Here is a 24,948-nt window from a genome sequence, read left to right on the forward strand (position 1 = left end):
TAACAGGATTCTTGCTGAAGACAGGACAAGGTAAAAGATGTCACCAGGAAAATGGTGGAAGGTGAGGACCTGATGAGTTACTGAGGTTGACCAGATATAGAAGATGGGGATTCTTGCTAAACTGACCCAGCAGAGTTCTTACTAAAACTGGATTTTTCAAGGAAGTGCACAGGTGAGGTTAGAAGGTTAAGAGCCTGGGTAAGGTTTGATAGTGCACAGAGCAGGGGATATTGTGGCACAGTGGGTTAAGCTTCTGGTTGAAATGCCTATGTCCCATATGGGAGTGCTTAGTTTTAGTCCTGGCTCCATTTTGGATTCTAGCTTCCTACAAACGCACACCCTGGTAGGCAGCAGGTGTTGGATCAAGTAGTTTCTCCCTTTCACCCAAATCAACACCAAGATTGATTTGAGATCTCTTAGCTTCAGCATGGCCCAGCCTCAGCTGTTGTCAGTGTGGGGAGCAACTCGGACTAGACTGTTACTGGAATTAAGACTTATTCTATACATCTGCTCTCCCACAATATGGCGCTGGGAGAGGAGTAAGCTTCTACACAGCTGCCTCTCGCCAATTTGATTGACTGAGCTGCAGGAGCTGATCCTGCTCCTGATTGGAGGAGAGCAGCGTACTCGGTGTGTGGGTAGCAGAGTTGGGATTGGTGGAAGAAGACTATAAAGGAGGAGAGAGACAACATGCACCAGGAACATCTGAAGGAACACCTGTGCAGCCCCCGAGATAGCCGGCCAGCGGTGTGCCGCTCCCCCGCGGAAGTGGGGAAAGTGGCAGGGGGAACCGCCCTTCCACAGAGGTGGAAGGGTCGGTAGCCAACCCGGGAAGGACCAGCAGCAAACCCGGGAAGGGCCGAGCAGACGAAAGAACAATGCAGGGTCCTGTGTCGTTCCTCCACGAAGAGGGGGAGCGACATAATGGTGCCGTGACTCGGATAGGAAACCTAGGCAGGGTCTAGTGTCGCTCCTCCATGAAGAGGGGGAGCGACAGTCAGCATTTAGGGAGTAAACTAATAGATTGAAGATCTTGCTTCACTTTGCCTGTCTGTCTCTCTGCTTTTCAAATACAATAAAGACTAAGTAAATTAAAGTAAAAATAACAAACACAATAACACTCTCCTTTTCACAAAGCAGACTTCCTACTGTTCTAAAACAAGACCCCAATCCCTTTGTTCTTATGGTGAGACCATCTCAGCCCGAGACCACCTACCTCCCAGCCTCATCTGAGGCTCTCCACCTCCTTGAACTTCAGGTCTTGTCCTCATTTCACCCGTCATCTATGAAGATTCATAACGCTGAACAGATGTCTTTGACCAAAAAAACTTTAGCTCCTCCCATTTTTTTCTTCTGTCGCAACATCATCACTTCTATGAGGTTGTCCCCCAAATCCTCACTTGTGGTTGTATTTCCTCATGTTCCAGTACACACTGAACATGATTCTACCAGAGAATTAATTTTCACTGTTGAAAGTACTTGCTTACATGTGTGGTGCAATAAAACATATATCTGGCCTTTGTCCTGACTTCTGCACAGAGTTTGAAAACTTCATGTTTTCCTGAGTGAGAGCAGTGCCAATTCACAATCACAGAAAGACTCTTTGACAATCTTTGACAATACTTGAATTTATGCTAACAAACAGACTCAGCAAATCCTCATACAATTCAAAGCAGGGCTGCTGTGGTGGACATTCGGTGCAATGGTAAGACACTGCTTGGAATGCCTGCCAACCCATATTAGAGTACCTAGGCTTGAATCTCTGCTCTGCTTCCAGTTGCAGCTTCCTGCCATTACACACTCTGGGAGGAGGCAGAAGATGACTAACGTATTTGGATCCCTGTCTCCCACAAGGAAGCCACACAAAATTCCTAGCTGCTGGTTTCAGCCTGGCCCAACCCCTGGGCATTTGGGGAGTGAATCTGAAGATCAGAGTTCTCTCCGATTGAATGTCTTTGTCTTTCTGTCTCTTAAATAAATAAATGCAAAATTTTAAAAACAAATCGGCTTTTAAAAACAATTGTTATATCTTCTTGATGGAATTTGCCTTTTATCAGTATATAATATCATTCTTAGTCTTTAGCTTTTTAAGATTTACTTATTGGGGTTAGTGCTGTGGCTCAGATGGTTAGGCCTCCTCCTGCAGCATCAGCATCCCATATAGGTGCTGGTTCGAGTCCCGGCTGCTGCACTTCTGATCCAGCTCCTTGTTAGTGCACCTGGGAAAGTGGTGGTGGATGGCCCAAGTGCTTGGGCCCCTGCACCCATGTACCATGCGGGAGACCTAGAAGAATCTCCTGACTGCTGGCTTCGGCCTGTCCCAACCCAGGCAGTCGTGGGCATCTGAGGAGCAAACCAGTGGATTTTGCCTGTCTTTCTTTCTCTCCCTCTCTCTGTAACTCTGCCTTTCAAGTAAATAGAATAAATCTTTTTTTAAAAAGATTTATTTATTTATTTGAATCGTAGAGTGGCAAGGAAACAAAGTCACAGATCTTTCGCTCACTGGTTCACTCCCAGATGGCTGCAACAAGCCAGAGCTGGGCCAGACTAAAGCCAGGAGCCAGGAGATTTATCCAGGTCTCCCACACAGATAGCAGGGACTCAGCTACTTGGACTACCATCTGCTGCTTCCAAGGCACATTAGCCAGCACTAGATGAGAAGTGGAGTAGCTGGTGTTCACGCTGGTGCTCAGCCATGGGATATGAACAGCCCCAGCAAGGGCTTCACCTGCTGCATTGCAATGCCTGCCTCCTTTTCTCTTTTAATCCTTTCTGACATAAAATCTATTGTGTTTGAAAATAATACAGCAATTTTTTCTCTCTTTTGGTTGCAATGTGCTTGGAATATAATTTTACATGTCTCTACTTTCAACCTTTTTGTGTCTTTGTATCTAAAATCAGTCTCTTGGGACCAGCACTACCAGCTTCCCTTAGGAGCCCTGGTTTGATTCCTGGCTACTCCACTTTCAAACCAGTTCCCTGCTAATGTGCCTGGGAAAGCAGAGGAAGATGGTCCAAGTATTTGGGCCTCTGCACCCACCTATGAGATCTGGATAGAGTACCAGGCTCCTCATTTCAGTCTGGCCCAGCCCTGGCTGTTGTGGCCATTTGTGGAAGTAAACCAATTGGTGGAAGGTCTCTCTGTCTTTATCTCCCATATCTTCTATAGCTCAGCCTTTCAAAAAAATTAATTAATCTTTAAAAAGTAAAAACACAATACAGTGAGTCTGTTGTACGTAACATATAGTTGGATAATTTTTTCATTACCCTGCTTTTTAAAAGATAATTCTTTCCTTCTTTTCTTTTTTATTTCTTTCTTTTAAAGGATTCATTTATTTATTTGAAAGAATTATGGATAGAAAAGGAAAGAGAGAGAGAGAGAGAGAGAGAGAGAGAGAGAGATGTTCCTTCTGTTGGTTCACTCTCCAAAATGACTGCCATGGCCAGGGCTGAGCCAGACTGAAACCAAGAGCCAGGAGCTTCTTCCAGGTTTCCCACATGGGTGGCAGGGGCCCAAGCACCTGGGCCATCTTCTATTACCTTCCCAGGCCATTAGTAGGCAGCTGGATCAGAAGTGACATGGCTGGGACACAGATTGGCACCCATATAGGATGCTGGCATTGCAAGAGGCAGCTTTACCCACTATACCACAACATCAGACCCAAGAGATTTCTTTATTTCTGTATTTATTTGAGGGGAAGAATGCAAGAGAGAGATGGAGGGAGGGAGGGAGATAGAGAGAGAGAGAGAGAGAGAGAGAGAGAGAGAGAGAGAGAGAGAGAGAGAGAGACCTTCCAGCCACTAGTTCACTCCCCAAATGTAAAACAACTAGCAGGGCTGGGCCAGGCTAAAGCCAGGAGCCAGAAACTATATCCAGGTGTCCCATGTAGGTGACAGAGGCTTGAGCACTTAGATAATTTTCTGTTCCCTTCCCAGGCACTAACAAGGAGCTGGATGGGAAGCGGAGCAGTTGGGACTGGAACCCAGACTCTGATATGAGATGCCTGTGTCACAAGCAGCAGTTTAACCCACTGTACCACAATGCCAGCACCTGCCTCAATCCCAGGGTTTTGCATTTTGTCATATGGCTTCGGATGACTCTCCAGTGTCATTTCATTTCACCCTGAAGGACTACCTGTAGCATCTCTTGTCAGGCAGATCTGCTGGTAGCAAACTCCCCTAACTTCATTTTATCTGGTAATGTCTTAATTTGTCCTTCATTCTTGAGGGATGGTTTTATCAGACACAGGCTTCTTGGTTGACAATTTTATTTCCTTTCAACACTTACAAGATTTTCCCAGTGCCTTTGGCCTCCATGATTCTTATGGGAAATCAGCCTTTAATTTTATTGGTGATTGCTCATACATGATGAATCCTTTCTCTCCAAGTGATTCGAGGAGACTCTTTTTGCCTTTGACATTTAACAGTTTAACTAAAACTGATGCCTTGATGTAACTTTTTTTTTTTTTTTTTTTGTTTATCATGTTTGGAGTTATGTTGAGTTTCTTGGATGTGGACATTCCTATTTTTCATACCATGTAATTCATATTCACTCATGTTTTTCAGACATATTTCTTCATTTTTCTGCTTCTTTCTCCTTTCTCCTTCTGGAACATGCATGATGCATATGTTTGTGTGTCTCACAGATCCTTGGAATTCTGTTCATTTTCCTTCATTCTTTTTTCTTTCTGCTACTCACTCTGGGTAATTTTAATTTCCTTTTATCAGGCTTGCTAGCTTTCTCTTGCTTGCTTAACTCTGCTGTTAAATCTTACTTATGGGGGCCGGCACTATGTTAAATCTTACTTATGGGGGCCGGCAGGTAAAGCCACCGCCTGCAGTGCTGGCATCCCATATGGGTGCTGGTTAGAGCCCTGGCTGCTCCACTTCCAATCCAGCTCTCTGCTATGGCCTAGGAAAGCAGTGGAAGATGGCCCAAGTCCTTGGGCACCTACACCCAGTGGGATTCCTGGAAGAAGCTCCTGGCTCTTGGCTCCTGGCTTTGGATTGGTGCAGCTCCAGCCATTGCAGCCACTTGGGGAGTGAACCAGCGGATGGAAGACACTTCTCTCTCTCTCTCTCTCTCTCTCTCTCTCTCTCTCTTTGCCTTTCTATAACTCTTCCTTTCAAATAGATAAATAAATCTTTAAAAAAACTCTTAATTGTGAATTTTGAAATTCAGATATTGGAGTTTTCTGCTTCAGAATTTCTATTTGGCTGCTATTTGGTTCTGTTTTCTCACATTTTCTATTTTCATTATATTGTTCTCCTGATTCCCTTTACCCATGGTTTCTTTTTAACTAAGGTAAGCATGCTTGAGATGGTTGATTCAGTGTCTTTTCTTAGTGTTCCAATGATGAGGCTTCCTTGTGGAGATTTGTCAAATTCTCTTTTGTCTGTGAGTGAGCCATATTTTCTAGGTTCATTCTGTGCATTATAATTTTTTTGTGGGGAACTGGATAGCTTGAGTATTGTAATGTGTTATGTCTGAAAATTCTCTTTCTCTTACAAGTTGCTTTTATTCTTTGTTAAGGACTCAGGTTGTATACCAACTTCTCCAACCTATTTTTGCAAAGTCTGTATTCCATGTTGCATGTGGTCATACAATATTTTGTACTATTAGTTCTGCAGTCGGCGTGTGATCTGACATATATTTGCTTAAATATCTGAATTTTTAAAAAGTATGTTTCTCTTTAAATCTTCCACTAGATACTGTTACTGGGAAGTGGGAGATGACACAAAGGCAAAGGAGTACTTTTTGAGACAGGCATCTTTCTTAGTGTCCATTTCAGCTTAGCCAACTGCTCTAGGGATATGGGCTGCCATCCCATTCCTGAGGCAGATTGAGTAATGGAGAATGGTAGTTGGTTTGTGCAGGCAACTCTGTTACTTAAAATTTCATCATCCTCTCCCTTTTTGGAAAAAAAAAAGCTATTTATCTGAAAGGCAGAGTGACAGAGAGACAGGGAGAGACAGAAAGAATCTTCTATGCATTGATTCACTCTCCAAATGCCCACAACAGCTGGGGCTGGGCCAAGCTGAAGCCAGGAGACAGGAGCTCCATCCAGGTCTCCAGCATGTGTGGCAAGAACCCAAACACTTGGACTATCCTCTGCTGCCTCCCAGGTGCATTACTTGGAAGCTGGATTGGAAGCAGAGACAAGAATCTACCCCAGGCACTCCAATGTGTGATGGGGGCATCCAAAGTAGTAGCTTAACTTGCTGATCTACAAGGCCCACCACCACCAATCTCATGCTTTATCCAGCACTCCTCTTGTTGGATCACTACTTGTAGGTAATTTGGATAGTTTTTTCCATCTTATTAGTACTTTGATGAAGGGGCTGATCCCTGGAGCTTCCTTCTCTGCCATTTTCCATGACATCTCCCTGGAAATGTCAACTTAAATGTAGGTTTTACTATGATCTTAGAGTGAGTAGGTTCCTTTTAATTGTTGCACATCATGTGTGCATGTGTGCATATTTCCCCAAATGTCTAACTGCCTTTCATTTATATTATATGGCACTTTAATAGATAAATTTACATGATAATATTATCTTTTAGTAAGTTTTAATAACATTTAAATAAATTATTCTTGTCAACATGGAAAGCTATTTTCCTAACCAGGGTTCAAAGAGCTACTAAAACTGAATTATATATAGAATATATAATTTTATAAATGTTTCCTCATAAATGAAAATAATAAACCTTGTCACCATTTTTGTTTGATTATACTGTAGTGGGAATCAGTTAAAATATTATTGGGGTTAAAATACACTTCTCTTTTTAAAAAGTTATTCTGTATTTGTTTATTTTAGACACAGAAAAACAGAGAAACAAAGACAGATTGTGATAGAGATCTCCCTTCTGCTGATTCACTCCCTAATGGCCTCCAATGGCTAAAACTGGGCCAAAGTAGGAGCTGGGAACTCAATCCAAATCTCCCTCCTATGTGTCAGGAACTCAACTACTAGAGCCTTCAAACTGCCTCTAAAGATCTACATTAGCAGGAAGCTTAAAGCAGGAGCCAGGTACTCAAACTCAGTGCTCTGAAGTGAGACATCAGCCTCTTAACAGACTTCTTAACTGCTAGATTAATTGCACACCCCTAAATGTCAATTTTCAGGGCCAATACTGGTTTGATTTCTTGTTCAGCACTCACTGACTATACAAATCATATCTGACATCAGTGGAAATTTTGTAGAGTGTTAGAATTTCTTATTCTGGAGAGGTAAAAATAGATTTATGTGGTTTAGAATTATATGTGTTTGTTGAATGCAGATCACAGATTTTGATAGATTGAGTATGAGAGTTAGCAAATCTCCACTTATTTCTATTTGTGTGCATCCATTAAAGCAAAAATATGATGATATTTGATTTATTTGTAACCCCATGTCTTGGGGATGATCTTATATGCTCTAATGTGTGATAGGGAAGGAATGGAAGATGATCTGAAAAAAAGACTCCCTGCCATAAATATAGGTAGGATTGGGCTCAGATGTTCCTGAGAACAAGGAAGTAGCTTTGAAATTATAATGATTCACATATCTCTGCTAGTTCTTTTATAAGCAATATGAAATTGCTTGTCTCTCATAGTAGAACATCTTGCAGGATAAAATAGGACACACGTATTATATATACATGCATGTCTGTGTTTCCATGTATAAGTGAACATCAATAAATTCCATGAAAAATAAGCTTATCTTTTAATTTATTTTGTCCACAAATTTTTTGAAGTATTCTACTATATATCTACACTGATAAACTGACAGTTTGGACCTGAAGCCTTCGTAATTTGTTTTGCACTGTGGTGACGATTGAAAGAAGTTTCATTTTACAGCTTCCACTATTCATTCATTTACTGCTATTCTATCATTCATTAAACTTTTGTTGAGTCTCTCTGTTTCTGGCACAAGAGATACAAAGATGAATACAATGTAGCCCTTAAAACTTCCAAATTAGTTGAGAACACAAAGTAGCATAAGAGAAACAATTAGCTAATATGGCCATATTGGTGGCTGCTTTGGAAGTGGTGCCTTTCTATGTATAGAACAGAGCTTAACAGCAAAGGAATCCATCATTTACATTGGCAGTGACTAAGCCATTTGTAACAGCCTAAAATGATGAATGCTTCAGCATTTCATGTGAAGAACTAAGTGGAACTTGTCTAGCTCATTAAGGATGAATCTCCCTGATGCCTTACAGAAACTGGAAGAGAAAGCAATCATGTCCTAGAAAAGGAAGTGACTGGACAAGATGGAGAAACTAGGAAGAGAATTCTCTGGCTTGGTTTATTTTGAATAGAGTATCTCAGAAATCAGGGTAAAAAAATAGCTTGTTCTCTCTTCCTGAGCAAATACGTTCAACTGCAGTGTTCACTCATCATGCCGACTGCAACTTCTTACAAAGGAAATGATCCTGTGAATAAGGTGTAATAGCTTCATTCTTATCTTTGCCCATGTGTGTAGACGATTAGCTCTAGTGTGAGGAAGACTTCCTGTACAAGTGAAGTCTGGTGTGGATGTGGGAGCCCAAGCAGTGCATTTTAGTCTCTTTCACCCACTACAACAACATATCTGCAACTGGACAGTTTATAAAGAACATAAACTTATTTCTCATAATTCTGGACATTGGGCAATATAATATCAAGACACCTGCAGGCTCAGTGTCTGATAAGGGCTTCTGTGTACTTTCAGAATGGTATCTTGTTCCTGTGTCCTCATGTGGTGGAGGTTAGGAGGGCACAAGAGGGATGAATGCTGTGTGAAACTTCTTTGATAGGGACCTTAACTCCATTCATGACAGAAGAGCCCTGTGACCTAATCTCTTCCTAAAGGCCTGTCTCTTCCATAGGAGATTGGTTACATATAACCAAATTGATGAAATACATAAACATATGGATAATGTGGGTTAGGTTTTTACTGTCTAAGTAGGAAGTTACAAATAAAGAAAGAGAAATAATTACAATGAACTTTGTAGTGATTAGAACTGGGAGTATTGTGAACTTATAGATTGGAAAATATGGAGAGAAAAGTAGAAATAAAAATAAATGCTAATGTATTTAACATGAAAGCCCTCAACAGATGCCAGCCTCTTTTTTTTTTTTTTTTTTTTACTTTTTTTTTTAACTTTCATTTAATGAATATAAATTTCCAAAGTACAGCTTGTGGATTACAATGGACCAGCCTTTTTTTTTTTTTTTAATTTATTTTATTTATTTAAAAGGCAGGGTTACAGAGATAGAGATGGAGAGACAGAGAGAGATGGAGCGATCTTACATCCTCTGGTTTACTCCCCAAATAGCTGCAACAGCCAGGGCTGGACCAGACTGAAGCCAGGAGCCAAGAACTTCTTCTGGATCTCCCACATGGTTGCAGGGGCCCAAGCACTTGGGGCATCTTCCACTGCTTTCCCAGGCCATAGCAGAGAGCTGGATCAGAAGTGGAGCAGCTGGGACTGGAACTGGCAATCATGTGGGATACCAGCCTTGCAGGCAGCACCTTTGCCCTTATGCTGCAACAACAACCCCAGACGCCAGCCATTTGATCTTGGACTTTCTGGTCTCCAGAGTTTAAGAAATCAATCTTTGTTCTTCGCAGATTATTCAGTACTTGGTATTCTGTTATAGCAGCATGAAGCATCTAAGACATTTATTCCAATATGGTTCAGGAAAATAAAATGTTCTTTGTTCTGTATTGACAACTCTCACACGTTTAAGATTCTTTTCAAATAAAATCATATTTTATATTTACAAAAATAAGAACTGGGAGTCTGTCATCAATTTGCCAGCTTCTGCTGTGTGAACTTGGCTATCCCCTGTAACCTCTTTAAGCTGCTGTTGCTTCCTTTGTGAAAGGGTTATAACCATAATTAAAACTTATTAAAGGAGTTGCTTGAAAATTTAAATAGAAATGCTCTTCATGCAGTCTCTGGTTGTTACAAATTTTACCATTACCCATTAGAGATCATTTTTGTGGAACGAAATAAAGGATGTAATTAGTTCATGTGTAAATTACTGCAAATTAGAATGCATGTAGAAATTGATTTTTCATATTGAAAAATGAGGCACTTGAAGTTCTTTAACCACTTAATAAAACTCTTATCTGTCATCTTCAATTTTGAATCAAAGATATGTTCTAGTTCAAATCTGTCAGGTGAGTAATATAATTTAGTTGAACCTTATCATGGTTTTAATGTACTCCAGTACCTCTTTAGTAATGGTGTTGGATGCCACTGCGTACCACTTGTGGAATGCCCATGCATAAATACACATACACTTTCACTGCCAGAAATCTCAAACTCCATGGATGTCACAGTCGCAGAAACATGTCACCAAGTCAATAACAAAAGATAGCAAACACATTTTCATATTCATAACATGTTTTTTTATTGCTGCCAAAGCAAATTCTCACAAATTTAGTGGCTTGAAACAACATTAATTTATTATCCCACAGTCCTGTAGATCAGAAGTCTGGATGGGGTCAGCTGGGTTCTATGATCAGGGTCCCACTAGAAGAAATCAAAGTTACTTCGTGGCTACCCTCTTACCTGGAGATTCTAGAAGAGAATTTTCTTCCAAGCTCCTTCAAGTTGGTGGAAAGATCTAGTTCCTTGCAGTTATAGGTCTCCATTTCCCTGATGGCTACTGTCTGGGCAGGACTACTCACATTTCTTCTTATACAGCTTCCCCTGTCTTTAAAGCAGCAATGAGCCGGCGCCACCACTCACTTGGCTAATCCTCCAGCTGTGGCGGTGGCACCCTGGGTTCTAGTCCCGATTGGGGCACCAGATTCTGTCCTGGTTGCTCCTCTTCCAGTCCAGCTCTCTGTGGTGGCCTGGGAAGGCAGTGGAGGACGGCCCAAGTCCTTGGGCTGGGCACCCGCATGGGAGACCAGGAGGAAGCACCTGGCTCCTGGCTTCAGATCGGCACAGCGCAATGGCCACAGTGCGCCAGCCACAGCAGCCATTTGGGGGGTGAACCAACGGAAAATGAAGACTTTTTTCTCTGTCTCTCTCTCTCTCTCACTGTCTAACTCTGCCTGTCCAAAAAAAAAAAAAAAAAAAAAAAAAAAAAGCAGCAATGATGAGCCAAGCATTTTACCTACTTCCAATCTCTCTTACATCTTCTGCAACAGCCAGAGAATATCTTTGGGTTTTAAGGGCTTAGGTAATTAACTGAGGAGTGGCATGCCAACATATTCATAGATTTCAGGGATTGGGGACCATCCCTGGAAATTCAGCCTACCACCCAAGAGTACAAGGCTGACATGATTTGTTCTTAGTAGGCTTCACGTAGAATGGGGAAAACAAATACACTTTACCATGTAAAGCATTTAATTTTTTTAAAGAATTATTTTGTATATTTGTAAGAGTTACACAGAGAGAGAAGGAGAAGCAGAGAGAAAGAGAGGTCTTCCATTCCACTGGTTCACTCTCCAAATGACGGCAACAGCCAGAGCTGAACTGATCCAAAGCCAGGAGCCAGGAGGTTCTTCCAGGTCTCCTAAGCTGGTACAGAGGCCAAAGGATGTGGGCCATCTTCTACTGCTTTCCCAGGCCACAGCAGAGAGCTGGATTGGAAGAGAAGCAGCCGGGACTCCAACTGGTGCCCATATGGGATGCTGGCACTGCAGGCTGGCACTTTAACCCACTACGCCACAATGCTGGCCTCAAAAGCATTTAATTTTTAAATTGCAATTTAAAGTTATTTCTCTCATATATAAATGTAACATAAGTAATTTTGAAGATGTTTGAGATTATAAACTGCATACACATGCATACATACTTCTAGAAAAATACAAAATTCTTTCAATTTTCTTAGAAATTTAAGATTAGTTAAAACAGAGCTGTATAAGAGTAAGTATTCAATGTCTTTCTTTCACAACTTCTCTGGTTCCCTTTCTTAATTGCCAAGTTGCTGAACTATTATATCTAGTCTACACAGATTTAAAAGCCAGTGGGGGAGAGAAGGGTGACTTATTGGGAGAGCATTTAAGACGATTCTAGTGTTACTGTCATCACAATCATCCACACCAATTTTTACTTTGTTGCTACAACGAAATCGCCAGATCTCAAGAAAGTTTTAAAATGTGTTAGAGAACTATAGATTAGAAAGTGGAAAATGATAACTAAAAGAGAAAATTTCAAATGCATGGAACAGCATAAATGCCGGCCCTTAATATAAACACTAAGTGGAGGTTTGTGTGCTTTCATGCACACACCCCCAGGAGTGCCTGAATCGGCCCCCTCCCCCAGGGTACTATATAGCTCAGAGGCTTGGCTTAGGTGGGGTTGGAAATGCCCTAGAATGGCTCTTTGTTGATTTTCCCTGTGCTAGAGCCTAGTGTTGCTGTGAAGCAAAGTGCTATTGAATTTGCTCACTCAGGCAGAACACTCAACAGGAAGGAAGGAAGCGGCCATTCTTTCTGGTCCTATTGTCTGACCACCCAGCTTAAGCAATCAAACAGCTCTGTAGCCAGAGCTGGATGCTTACAAGCCTGTCTGTTTTTTCCCCCCCTTTGGTGGGTATTGGCGAAGGGGACAGGAGAGGAGGGAAACTGGTTCTTTATGGATTTCACAAATTTCTGTAGAGTCTGATGACATATTTTCAGGTGCTGATTTTCTTTTTTTTTTAAATGTGTATTTATTTTGCCAAGTACCCCTTTTCTAACAGCAAAGTAGAACAGGAGAGTCAGAGATGGTGAGGATGTACATATTTTGAAAGTAGAGTAAGAGTAGCTATATGTTGGGCTTTCTCTATGGATATAATGTGAAAATAGGAAGAAGGAAATATATCACAGTAAAATTTGAGACTAATCAGCATTTTTGAATGACAGTATTGATGTGCTTCTAACCTGTCTTTGACAAATCATTTACCTTCTCTGCACCGCAGCATTGTTTTTCTTTTTGAACTAATGGGAAAAGGATATAACCGCTACTTTGTTTCACAAGGTTAGAATAATAAGTGTGTGGAGAAGTACTGGGAAAAATCTTACATTACCTTAATCAGCAGTATTAAGATTCTGCTGAGGAAAAAAATGCCACAGTGGGCTGGTGCTGTGGCACAGTGGGTGAATCCATGCCTTGTAGAGCCAGTATCCCAAATAGGCACTGGTTTAAGTCCTAGCTGCTCCACTTCTGATCCAGCTCCCTGCTAATGCGCCTGGGAAGGCAGGAGAGGATGGCCCAAATCTTTGGGTCCCTGCAGACCCTGGGAGACGCAGAAGAAGCTCCCAGGCCCTGACTTGGGCCTAGCCCAACCCCGGTTTTGCAGCCATTTGGAGACTGAACCAGTGGATGGAAGAGCTCTGTCTCTCCTTCTCTCTCCCTGTAACTCTGCTTTAAATACATAAATAAATATGTGAAAAAAAGAAAAAAATTACCACAAATTAAAATGACTAGCCAAGTGAAGAAGGAAAATATAATAAAAGCTAAGATTTACAGAATCAAAATAATAGATATTGTTATTGATGCACTTATTTCTAAATTGTTGACAGCTGTCTTAATAGTCTGAAACTTTTCCCAAGGAAATTATAGTTTGGGTCATTACCATTAAAAGGTAGTTAATAGAAATGTACGCCTGGCAGCAAATACTGGTAGGCTATGATGATGTTTTTCCTAAGCAAAATAATTATCAATTTCTAAGTGCAATTTTAAAATGCATTTAAACCTTGAAACCTTGCATAATTACTCTTCTTTTACATATGAATTTTTGGGAAAATGAACACTTAAACATCAAACAATACTTGAAAAGTAACTATGGTTAAATTTTATAGGGGAAATGGTGCTTTCATTTAAATGAATTTTATTTTATGTATTATTATTTAAATTTGTAAATTTATTGAGAACTAGACAGATAGAGTGGGAACTCCTATCTGCTGCTTCATTCTCCAAAGCCCTGCAATGTCTTGGGCTGAACTAAGCTGAAGGTAGGAGCCAGGAGCTTAATCTAGGTCTATCACATGAGTGGCAAGGAACAAAATACTGCCTCCCTGGGGTGGGGCAATACCTCAAGTCTAGAAACTCTGACATGAGATGCACACATCTCAACTGGTGGCTTAACCTCTAAGCCTGACACCCACCCTTAGAATGAACTTTAAATGTACTTTTCAAGACAAGTGCTCTAAGTAACTGTAATGATTTGGAGTTGTATTTTATAGAACTCAAAAAGCATGAGAAGCTTAATGTACTTTTTCTGATAACCTCTGAAAAAATCAAGCCATAATCGTCAATACATAATAAATTTGCCTCTTATTAACAATTCAGTATTTAACATAGTATACTTTTCCTAGCTAGAAATCAGCAGCACTTCTTCCTTGGAAAATGATTGAGGACCCTTGAGCTGTGAGTCTGTTTTAACCCTGCTCCTTAAGAATCTCCAGAAATTCCAGCCAGGACTTCCCAAAGATGGTGGGCACTTTCAAAAGCTAACAGCCTTCCTTAAATTACAGGAGACTGACTGCTTAAGGGTAGCTCATCTTGTGCTATGATTTACAGGGGGGCTTGGACAGCATCCAACATTTGAAAACCTATGTACCCACATGACCCAGTGTCAAAGCATCATTATGAGGAAGTTGTTCCAATAGGTTAAATCATTCCTTTGAGTTAAGGTGTTTTTATTTTTAGATTAAACTTATTTTTAGTCTCTTTCCCTGGGGATGAATCAATGAACGGAAACACTACAGTCTGCAGGGTGATGAAAAATCGTGCTGAAAGGGAAGAAAAGGTACTAGAGACAGGGGGAGAGAAACACTAAAAAAGATTTTTCGTCCTTTGTGCTTTGATCTGTAGTCTCTCATCTCAAGCTTTATTCCCTGAAATTTTAGAAGACAAAAATAGGAACAGGTTAGATGGAAATTCTAGAGCACTCAGATCTAGTTCCTGCACCTCCACCAAAGAATGACTGACTTGAGACAAGCAAGAAAAATGAGAGACTTGCACCAAATCTTTTACTTTTTTTTTTTCCACACTGCTTGATAGCTCTAAAAATGTCCTAGTCCTTTGGTAGTCTGCTTAGAGAACTATTTACACATAGGTGTTCAAAACTAAGGCATATACATCCAGTTCATTTAGTGACAGACAAGAAAAAGAAATGAACTGTTTTCTTGTTATGCATGATCTTTACTGAAAGAGTTGTAGGAAGTCAACCTTCAGAATCTGCTCCAGGAAAGTTGGAGTTGCAATCCAGATCTCCGCATGGGTATGAGGGGTTCAAATACTTAGGCTATCCTCTGCTACTTTTCCCAGGTCACTAATAGGAAGCTGGATCAGAAATGGAGCAGCCAGGACTTGAATCAGTGCCCATATGGGATAGCAGCCTCACAGGCTACTCTAAGACAGGATGGAGCCAAATTTAGGCTTTCTGGTACATTCCACCTGGTAGGAGATGATATCTCCTATATGCAGTCCCTTGCCAGTTGGCAGGTACTGGAGGGGGGCATCCCTTCACCAGACCTGAAACTACACCCTCCAAAGGTAAATAAATGAAGATCCAACTGAAACATTTTTAGCTTACCTGGCACAAAACATGTAACATTGTTGAAATTCCCCAAGGTAGCTAAAACCTGTCAGGATTGTGAGACAACAAATTTCTCATGGGCTACAGACTACTGGAAGAAGTTATGATACTTTTGGCCAAATTTTCCACCTTCTAAATATGCTTTTGTTGAGCATATAATGTATGACGAGGCATGTAGCTGACACATGCCTGTGCAGAAAGACCAAGAACTACCTTTTGTTTCTGACCAATTTACTCCTATGTCAGATCATCATCTTCCATCCTTTCCTAATAAATGTCACTTGCAAAATTGGTGGACAAGTTGGATTTGAACATCACTTTTACCTCTTTATCTGGTTGTCATTTAATAGAGTTTCTTCCCATGAATGACTATGGCTTTGGTTTCTGGCTTCTTACATGAGCAGCTGAGCTCACATTGATTCAGTAATAGAAAGTTGAACTACCTAGGAAGCCCCTTGGGGTTAACTAAGTGAAGAGTAGTGGGACTGAGCAGACAATTCAAATGGCACTACCAGCCCTCAGAATGTGATACACTTCCATTCTTGATCAGGTTGTCCCTGGTGACAACCAAAGTTCAGGCTAACAACGTAGTCAAAGTTCAATTGTCTCAGCTCTGGATGCCCTAATCCACACATGGTCATATCTTTACATTTACAATAAACTGTTAGGTCATAATCTAAAAATTGTACTCTTCAACATAATAAAAAACGAAACGAAACAAACTTCTGGGAATTTCTTACTTCACAGATATCCAAAATATAACCCAAAATCACACATCTCCACAAATACCTAGGCCACAGAGCAAGACCTTGCTAGGACATTCCTTATTCCCTTCGTATTTATGGACATTAAAAATAGTAACTATTGCATATATTTCACTTAAATACATCATGTAGGGGTCTTGAAAAGGGCATTCAATATTACAATATATACAGTATTCCAGGGGCCAGCACCGTGGCACACTAGGTTAATCCTCCGCCTGTGGCACTGGCATCTCAAATGGGCACCAGTTCTAGTCCGGGCTGCCCCTCTTCCAATCCAGCTCTCTGCTATGGCCTGGGAAAGCAGTAGAAGATGGCCCAAGTGCCTGGGCCCCTGCACCCACATGGCAGACCAGGAATAAACACCTGGCTCCTGGCTTCGGATCAGCTCAGCTCCAGCCATTGCAGCCATTTGGAGAGTGAACCAACAGAAGGAAGACCTTTCTCTCTGTCTCTCTCTTACTGTCTGTAACTCTGTCAAATAAATAAATAAAAATCTTTTAAAAACAAACTGATTTAACTCAGAGACATAATGGTAGCTTCAAGTAATTCATTTTTGAATTCCAGACCAATAAACTCTCAAATTCTCTAGCATTAATCTAATTTTTTTTTAAATTTTAATCTTGTTCCTACCCCAAAAGCCTGGTGGTCACATTGAAACACATATTCTTTGGGGTTTATTAATGAAAGATTGTTCCATAACCATATTAACCAAGCAGCAGCTGGTCTAATGTGGGTTGTATTTGAACTTAAAATTTCCCCTTAAGAAAAGCTTTGTCAGATGTATCTGCAGTACTGACCTCTTGATTTTGAGTTTCACTACTACTTATCTGAGTACTTTCATTGGTTTACAACAAGAGATCCAAACACTATCACTGGGCTTCCAATCAAACTTGAAAAATGTTGAGGTCCACATTAACTGAAGTGAGCATTCACTTAAAAAGGATTCCTAACCCTTACATACCAAGCGGCATTACCGTAATCTAAATCTTGTCACTGGGGGTGACATTGCCTCAGATGACAACACCCCAATCCAAACCCTCAGGGGTGACGTCTTTGCTTCTGTGCTGCAGAGGACTTCATGCTTACACAAAATGCCACTTCAGTGGCACTCGTGAACTGTCTTTTACAAGACACAAATGAGCATAATGTACTTTTCCCCTTGTCTTGCAGAACTTGCTGTCAACTTAGTCCATGATCCACCAAGCCCATTCCTTTCTCACTGCTGCTTCCCAATTCCATAATACAGGGAATGCTAATATAGGTTACTAAAATTAAAGGAAATTTTTACTTTTCCCAGGAAGTGTTAGCTCCAAACCAATCAACCCCTTAACCCTTTGGGGAGGACTACCCACTCAATGATCTCTTTTCTTTCTATAACCTTATAGCATTCCACCACCTCAATTTCTTGTCTTGCATGTTGGAACATAATTATCACAATCACTTTTTCTCCTTACAGTCAATGCATCTCAATACTACAACTACAACTGCCTTACATTTAAAGTGTGAGGTTGGGGACCAGTGCCATGGTGTAATAGGTTAAGTCTCTGCCAGGGGTCCAGCACCCCATGAGGGTGTAGTTTTGAATCCTGGCTGGTTCACTTCCAATCCGGCTCCCTGCTGATGGCCTGGGAAATCAGTGGAAGATGGCCTAAGTGTTTAGGCCCCTGCGATACCCAGCAGAAGCTCCTGGCTCCTGCCTTTGGATCAGCCTAGCTCTGGCCGTTGTGGTCATTTGAGGAGTGAACCAGCAGACAGAAGACCTCTCTTTGTGTCTCTCCCTCTCTCTGTAACTCTAAAATAAATCTTTGAAAAAAAATAAAGTATAATGTTGAAGAGCCAAGGGGTGAATTACAGTCAATTATTATAATTTTCCTTTGCCTCAGCATCCATATTGAGTGCAACTTTATCTTTATCACACAAGAAATAGGGCTAAGTAATCTTTCACATGGTTTCTGGCTCTACCTTGCATCCAAATGGCTCAAGCCAGAGGCCAAAGATAAAAACTGTCATGTCCTCCACTTATCAGACTGGGCTCCCTGTTTTCTCATTGCTTCCTTTAAACAGGCATTTCTCATAAACTTAAAGCGATCCATAACCTATTCCCTTATATTTACACCTAGTTGCCACATGCTTTTCTCTCCCTTTTTCTCTGACTGTGACCACATCAAATGACCCATGGACAGAAAAATGGCTTGTCAACTCTTTTTTTTTTTTTTTTAAGATTTATTCATTTATTTGAAAGTCAGAGTTACACAGAGAGAGAAGAGGCAGAGAGAGAGAGAGGTCTTCCATCCGATGGTTCACTCCCCAATTGGCCCCAATGTTGGAGCTGCACCAATCCACAGCCAGGGGCCAGGAGCATCCCCCAGGTCTCCCACATGATTGCAGGGGCCCAAGGACTTGAGCCATATTGTACTGCTTTCCCAGGCCACAGCAGAGAGCTGTATCGGAAGTGGAGCAGCTGGATCTCTAACCGGCACACATATGGGATGCTGGCACCTCAGGCTAGGGCTTTAACCCGCTGTGCCACAGGGCGCCAGCCTTGGTATGTCAACTCTTTCAGCACTTTTTTTATTTAAGGGAGAGAGACAAGAGAGGGGAGAGAAAGAGAGGGATGGGAGACACTCATTCACTCCCCAAATGCCTACAATGACCCCCCAGCAAAGACCAAAGCAAGGAGGCAGAATTCAACCCAAGTCTCCTTTGTAGGTGGCAGGAACCCAATCATTTGGTGATCATTACTGCTTCCCAGGATTTGCATTAGCAGAAAGTTGGATTCAGGAGTCACAGCTGGGAATTGTGCTCAGCCACTCTAATGTGGGACGTGGGTATTTGGATAGTTAGACCTAATACCATCACCTGCTCTATCTCTTTGTATTCCCCTTGCTAAATAAATAAATAAAAATATAGGGAGATTACTGATGCCATAAACAGGAGTGTCAATTTGTGAAGTCAACAACAGGAGTCACTGTGCACTTACTCCTCATGTAGGATCTCTGTCCTTAATGTGCTGTACATTGAGGCTTAATGCTATAACGAGTACTCAAACAGTATATTTCACTTTGTGTTTCTATGGGGGTGCAAACTGTTGAAATCTTTACTTAATGTATACTAAACTGATCTTCTGTTAAAAAAAAAAAAGAGAAGAAATTAGCAATTCCCAAATTGACTCTCACTGGGATTAAACATGACAATAGGTCTGATCTGATTTCATCATCATTTAAAAATCATCTATTATTTTTCACTTTATGTTTCTGTGTGGGAGCAAACTGTTGAAATCTTTACTTAATGTATGCTAAACTGATCTTCTGTATATAAAGAGAATTGAAAATGAATCCTCATGTGAATGGAAGGGGAGAGGGAATGGGAAAGGGAAGGGTTGCGGGTGGGAGGGACGGTATGGGGGGGAAGCCATTGTAATCCATAAGCCGTACTTTGGAAATTTATATTCATTAAATGAAAGTTAAAAAAAATCTTTGAACTTGTTTTTGATTGTGATGGTTTACTGAATTAATGACAAACTGGAAATTTCTATATATGGTAAAATCTACTATATACAAACATGTTTAAAATTCAATCACCAAATTATAGTCTCCTTTTAAAAATTGCCAAAGGGAATGAACAAGCAAATCACTTAAGATAATGTACAAAAGAAAAAAATTTAATCTTATTAACTTAAAATGCAAGTGAAAAAATAGGATGTCACTTTTCCCTTAGATCATACCAGTAATGGCAATCATAATCATTCCAGTGTTGCCTGGGATGTGGATTTTCTCTATGACAGCTTAGAGTTCTTTAAGAATAAAACAAAGCAAACCTACCAAACAAACAAAATGGCAATTTTTTTCTATTGGATGACTTAGAAATAGCCTCTTAAATTAAATAATCATAGTCTTTTACACAGAAATTCCACTTTTAGGAATTAGTTCAAAGAGATGCTTGTACAAATGTTTACAAGTAAGTGAAGAATAGTAACCCTAATCTCTGCACTATTTATAGTAAGCTTGCTAGCAAGGGATCTTTTAAATAGTTATGAAACATTTATACAAAGGATCACTTTTTATATAGTTTTGTGTATGACATTACATCTGTAATAACATGAAAAAGTGACCCACAACTTGTAACAACTCAAAAAAGAGATTACAGACACTGGTCATTTAGCCTAGCATTTAACACCCTCACATCCCACACCAGAGTACCTGGATTCAGGTCCTGATTCTGGCTTCTGACTCTACCACCTGCTAATTTAGACACTGGGAGGCAGTGCTGATGACTCAAATAATTGGGTTCCTGACATGCATATGGGAGATCTGGATTGAGTTCCAGGCTCTTGGCTCTGACCCAAGCCCAGCCCAGCAGTTGTGGACATTTGAGGAGTGAGCAAGTAAATGGAAAGCTTCTTTCTCTCTCTCTCCTCTCTCTCTTTCTCTCCCTCACAAATAAAATTTTTTAAGAGAGATGATCAGATAACATGCACACAATGATTCTCTTCAAAGTTGTATTTAGATATGTGTAAGTACAAATATGAGCTTTCTCAAAATGTATTCAGCAAGCATTTATTGTATCATCTCTACGTATTATACTTTTCTGGAATTTTCTTACTATTTTTTGCAGTGGTCTTATACTGTTTTGTTTTCAATAAAATGTAAAGACAATAAATTTAATTTGAAATGAGGAGTAGATGTGGTACATAACAGTGATTAATAGGAAAAGATGGACAATGATAAAGCTCATAAATAAATGTGTGTAGACTTCCTGTAGAGGTCTTACAAGCTGAAATTTAGGCAGCCACTGCAGAGCTAAACCTTGCTGCAGGAAGATCAGCAAAGAAGTTATAAAACACTACTACTAATTAGAGTTCTATGAAACTACTAATTTTCACTTCATGACTATGCATGTACTAAACTAGAACTGTAAGAGACTCAGCAGTTTGGGTTGATTGGACTTTTTTTTAAGATTTTATTTTATTTATCTGACAGGTAGAGTTACAGACAGTGAGAGGGAGAGACAGAGAGAAAGGTCTTCTATCTGCTGGTTCACTCCCCAAATAGCTGCAATGGCTGGAGATGGGCCGATCTAAAGCCATGAGCTAGGAGTTTCTTCCATGTCTCCCACGCCAGTGCAGGGGCCCAAGAACTGGGTGATCTTCAACTGCTTTCCTAGGCCATAGCAGAGAACTGGATCAGAAGTGGAGCAGCCGGGACTCGAATAGGTGCCCATATGGATTGCAGGCACGGCAGGCGGTGGATTTACCTACTACACCACAGCGCCGGCCCCTGGGCTGGACTTTATGGAGACATGAAAGTTGTTTTGATTTAAATGATTTGAAGTTCTGGAATCTTGTTTCATTTGTTCTTACACAGTTAAATCAATGGAACCAGTAACCAGATACATTTTACAGATCTAGAGTTGGTGCAAAAGAAAGCAAATCCTGACATTAAAGCACTGTAAATTACAAAATGGTATAATACATTTATATGAAAACCAACCTGTAGTGATAACTTGCTTCAGGATATCATTTAAGAGAGCTAATGAAATAAATGCTTTGACTTAAGTATTTGACATTCTTACAAAACAGATAACTGAGTGTCCAATTGCTAATAATTATGAAAGTTGTATGTATACTGGGCACTTCCAAAAATCTGTGGAAAATGGTATTAATAAATGTTTATTTTGATGTGACAGTTTTTGAAATCTATGAGTACTTTTTCATAATAAGCCTTTCCAAGTAGTTCAAAAAGTTATGGAACCTATGTCCAAAATTATGATTATTAACTGTTGAAATGATTTTGCTTCTATTTTATTTACATCTGCAACCTACAAAAATTATTGGGGAACTAGTGTTGTAGCACAGTGAGCTAAGCTGCCTCCAGCAACTTTGGCATCTCATTATCAATGCACAGGTGGGAGAACTGGCTGCTCCACTTCCAATCCAGCTTTCTGCTAATGAGCCTGAGTAGGCAGAGGATGACTTGATTACTTGGGTCACTGTCAACCTTCATGGGAGATCAGGTTGGAGCTCTGGGTTCCTGGCTTCCGACTGGACCAGCCCTAGCATTGTGGCCATCTGGGGAGAGAAACAGCGAATGGAAGATCTCCTATCCCTCTCTCTCTATCACTCTGATTTTCAAATAAATAAATATTTTAAAAATTATTGGAAAAAATATTCTTTCTTTACTTTTTTTAAGATTTATTTGTTTATTTGAAAGACAGAGTCACAGAGTCAGAAGCAGAGGCAGAGAGAGATCCTCCATCCCCTGGCTCACTCCCCAAATGGTTGCAATGGCTAGAGCTGGGCCAGTTTAAAGCCAGGAGCCAAGAGCTTCTTCCAGGTCTCCCACATGAGTACAGGGGATCAAGCACTTCAGTCATCTTCTGCTACTCTCCTAGGCCATAGCAGACAGCTGCATCAGAAGTGGAGCAGCTGGGTTTCAAACCAGTGCCCATATGGGGTGCCGGCACTGCAGGCAGTGGCTTTACCAGCCATGCCACAGTGCCAGCCCTCCTTCTTCACCTCTGTAGACACAAACATGCACATCCACACAGAGACATAGAATGTAATGTAATGTCATAGAAGTGTTTTACAAACCTTGGAAAGCAGGAAATAGTTTACCTCTGGGCTGAAGTTATTAGATCTCCTTCTGCACTCTGAGTTGGAATTTGGGGCTGGGGAACAAGGAAAGACAGACCTAAGAGTGTGGATTAGAGAAATACATTTAAAAAAAAACATACTGCATATCCTAACATTCTAGCTTATTTTCTCTTTAGGATACATCTTACTTAGAACTATAAATTCTCTTTGAGTATTATAGGTTGTAAACTTTTAAGGATAGGAAGTGACCTTAAAGATAATTAAATCTGTCTTTTATGCAAAAACTTTTCATTCATATATGTGACCAGTAATTCTACAACTTTCAGTTGCATTAAACCACCAACAGAGAACTCACTAGCTTGTCATCTAACAGTTTTATCTCTAAATAAAGTTTGGATTTTTTTTCTCCCTCATTTAGAACTAAATTATATGAGTTTGACATTGGAAAGTGGAGTAGTAAAATGCAAAGAATGTGGCATGTTGAGGCAAATCTGTTACTTCAGTCTAGTTATTTTATTCAAACACTTGTTTGCACTTGGGGAAGCAGCACGATCTTTCTGAATTTGTTTCCTTTTCTTTAAAGGAGGGATGGCAGTAACAAGAATTACTTTGGTTGGAGTAGTTAGTTGGTAAAATAATTATACTGGATTCTTATCCCATTCCTTTCTCTAAATTAATGGCTCAAAGCTTTTTAAATACAAAAGTTCAGAGCATTAAAACACTAGAAGATAGAATGGAGAAAATGATTCTAAGCAAAGTTCTGAAAATCCAGAAGCAATAAAAGAATAATCAACTAACTATGTTAACAATTTAAAGAAAACCCTTTTATATGGTAATAAATGCATAAAGTTAAAGAAAAAGATATACATCATATGTAACAGATTAGAAGATGATTATCTAAATAATATGTAAACTGGGAAAATCATGAATGAACTAAAGCACTTTGTAGATGATTTTATGTGTGAACAATGTCATTTACAATTAAAATAATAAAAAAGATAGAATTCATCAACTACTAAACTGGTAAAGTATAAACAATTTTGATAATATATAATGTTATGAAAGACGTGGATAAACAATCTCATATATTGGTAGGAGAATAAATTGATGAGATTTTTTTAAACAATTTGGATGAAACTATTAAATTGAAAACATGACTGGCAATTTCACTTCACATAGTTGCACAAGAAGAGATGAACTAGGATGGTTTGTAACACAATAAACATGAAACAATCTAAATAAATAAGATTTGATCGATTCACTTAAGGGAAGGTTACATGAAATTAAAAAGTCTAAGGTAATTTTTACATTAACAAATATTGACTTCCAAAATATATCATTAAGTGAAAGCATGCAATATAAAAATGCATATAATATGAACCCCATTTTTGTCTTGTCATCAACATGTATATTGGTATATACAAAGGTATTCTCTGAGAGGATGCACACAAAAAAATACTGATTGGTTTTCTACAGGGTCAGATTGGTGTCACATAAATGAGGGAGCTGACTTATTAGACATTATTTCACATTGTTCAAATATGTTTTACTACATTTTACTAAAATAGCTATCTAAATTATTTTTAAAGTCAAATGAAATATACAGGGATCGGCATTCTGGTGTAGGGTGTTAAGCTGCCACCTGTGACACCAGCATTCCATTTGGGCACCAGTTTGAGTTCCGGCACCTACCCAGCACGCTGCGAATGGCCAGAGAAAAGCAGTAGAAGTTGGCCCAAGTGTTTGGGCATCTGCCACCCACATGAGAGATCTGCAAAAAGCTTCTGGCTCCTGGTTTTGGCCTGGCCCAGACCCCGGCATTATGGAGTGAACCAGAAGATGGAAAATCTCTCTCTCTCATTCTTTCCCTCTCTGTGTAACTCTGACTTTTACATAAGTAGTTAAATCTTTTTAAAAAATGTAATATATAGATTATCCTGTTGAAACTGAATAAAATCTTCTCCATGTGCCAGATGATTGAAATATTTCAAGAGATGTTTTGTTTAAGCTGCAAACCACTAGTTTTCTCATCTCTGCACACTCATTAGTGCTCTCTGGATGCACTAAATGTCAACAT

The sequence above is a fragment of the Oryctolagus cuniculus genome, chromosome 9 (assembly GCF_964237555.1).
Source record: "Oryctolagus cuniculus chromosome 9, mOryCun1.1, whole genome shotgun sequence".
Taxonomy (NCBI): domain Eukaryota; kingdom Metazoa; phylum Chordata; class Mammalia; order Lagomorpha; family Leporidae; genus Oryctolagus; species Oryctolagus cuniculus.